Source organism: Cervus canadensis, chromosome X (genome assembly GCF_019320065.1).
Source record: "Cervus canadensis isolate Bull #8, Minnesota chromosome X, ASM1932006v1, whole genome shotgun sequence".
NCBI lineage: Eukaryota > Metazoa > Chordata > Mammalia > Artiodactyla > Cervidae > Cervus > Cervus canadensis.
Window position 1 is genome coordinate 12516089 of NC_057419.1, and position 2662 is coordinate 12518750.

A 2662-nucleotide genomic window follows, 5' to 3' on the forward strand; every position below is an offset into this window, starting at 1 on the left:
TTGCAGGCGGATTCTTTACCAGCTGAGCCACAAGGAAAGGCCTAAAATGCAAAACACAACTTTAAAAATGACAGTTTGTGCCTCAAGTGGTAAAGATCTGCTTGCAATGCACAAGAGCCAGGTTCAAACCCTGGATCAGAAGAGAAGAAAATGGCAACCCACTCCAGTATTCTCACTTGGAAAATCCAAGGGACAGAGGAACCTGGCAGGCTACAGTCCATAGGAATGCAGAGTCAGACACTGAGTAACTAACACACTAAAAAATTAAAACTGCATGCTTAGAAATAGTAAGTAAGTGATTCTTGCCCATAGTACTCTTAAAGGTCACTTTAAGGGCTTCATATTAGACAAATTAAGTGGGAGCTGTTGCTGGGGAGTTGGGAGGAGAGTGTAATAAATAATTACCAGGATACTTTAAAAGCTCCACAAGTGCTTTTAATGTATCAGGGTAGAGCAGAAAAACTCATTAACACTTTCCCAAATATTGTCAGACCCTATATTCAAATAAGACTACTTAATGATAATCAATGTTTTTAAGGACACAACTTCTAACAGAGCAAAATGGAAGCTAAAAATTTATTTCTTGAGTATTGAAGTAAGGAAATACATCAAGGTTCAGGAAACATTAGGTAAAAGTAAAAATGCAACATAAAAAAAAGTTGCATAAATGTTCATAAATGAAACATCAAAGTGTCACTCTCACGATGGCTGCCCAACAACTGTACTTAATTCCACACGAGGTTTTCAGATGGCCGAGGAGTAAAAATCTGCCTGTCAAGCAGGAAATGCAGCTTCAATTTCTGGGCTGGTAAGAGCCCCTGGAGAAGAAAACCTGGGGAATCCCATAAACAGAAGAGCCTGGTGGGATACAATCCATGGTGTCACAAAAGAGTCAGACATGACTTAGCAACTAAAGCACCATCACCACAATTTTTCTTTTAACAATTTAACTGTCACTGTCATTAGAATGTAACTTATGCAAAGCTACTGCAGGATACACAAGACACATCAACACATCAAGTGTAGTTCAGAAATAAGCCCTTACTTATAAAACCTTTTTTAATATGTCAAATGATTTTCAACAAAGGTGCCAAGACTACTGTAGTGTGAAAGAAAAATATTTTAAACAACCTTCCCTGAACCAACTGGAGAGCCAAATGCAAAAGATGAATCTGGGTTCCTAAATTACACAATTCACAAAAGTTAACAGGGATGGCAGACCAAGACATAAATACTTCGTAAAATCCATAAAAAATATGAATCTTTATGACCTTCAGCTAAGCAAAGATTTCATGGCTAGACATGAAAAGTGATAAAAAGAAAAACACTAAGAAACTGAACTTAATGAAAATTAGAAAACACTGCATTTCTAAAGACACCATAAAGAAAGTGAAAGGAGAAAACACAGATTAAAAGCAATATTGCAAGTCACATACCAGAAAAAAGCTACAATATAAAGAGAAAAAAATTTTTAATGAGTTTAAACAGATAGTTCTCCAAGTGAAGATCTACAAACAGCCAACAAGCAGATAATATGCTCAATATGACTAGTCAGTAGGGAAATGTAAATTAACCACAATAAGACACCACTACAAATCCACTAAAATCAGTATAACCAGAATATCGAAATTAGTCAAAATGGATTGGAAATCTCATAAACTGTTGGTAGGAATGTAAAATGGGGCAATCTTGTGAGGAACAAGACTGTACAGTTTAAATTAATTTTTCAAATTCATATTAAATTTAAAATACAAACCAGTAATTCTGCTCCTAGGTACTAGCCAACCCAAAACCATATTGTTCACACACCAACATTTGATAAATATCCAATTTCAAACACAATAAGCTGCATCAAAGAAAAATTATCCATGGAAAGTGCTTTATCTTACTGAAATATTGAAAATGCATTTCAAGGTAACCAGAAAAAAGACCCATTTCTACCCACTAATATGATTTACAGTAAAAATCTGCTCTTAAAAATTACTTTAGAACTTAAGAGTCTTAAACGTAATTAATGTTTTGCTGTTATGCAATCGCCTCAGAAATTCTCTCCAAATTCATAAGAAACGTCCGATATTACTAAGTCCAACCAAAAAAAGGAGTAACTTTTAAAATATCAAGATGACATAGGTAAATGTTTATATATGGGAAAAATGCTAAGAAGAAAAATAATTACAGTCTACGTATTTTATCTTGAAATGTATGAAATATAACATGTTAAAGGCATCCTTTGAAACAATAATTGCAAATAGCTCCTAAATATTAAGACACTTAAAGCTACATGCTTTAATTTTCAAATGAGCAGAACGAAAATTTATATTTAAGCTAGGCACCGAAGGTTACTGTCAGGAAATAATCTTACTTACAGGACATAATCTTTAATAAGACTAGAAAAAAAATTCTTTTCTAAGAAGAGCATACTAAACTTTTACGTACACGAATGTCATGCAGCTTTAACGAACGAATGCCTGCCTTCCCTGGTAAGAAAATGTTACGGGGCATATACCATTTAAAAAATACAGGATGCAAATTTAAGCCACATTTAAAAGGTAAAAGTCAGTAAGATTTTTTTTCTTAAAAGTCAGTAAGATTTTAAATGCTCTGATATTAATTAAAACACCTGTAGGAGAATGTGCACTGTGGCATATTCAAGTAACATTTT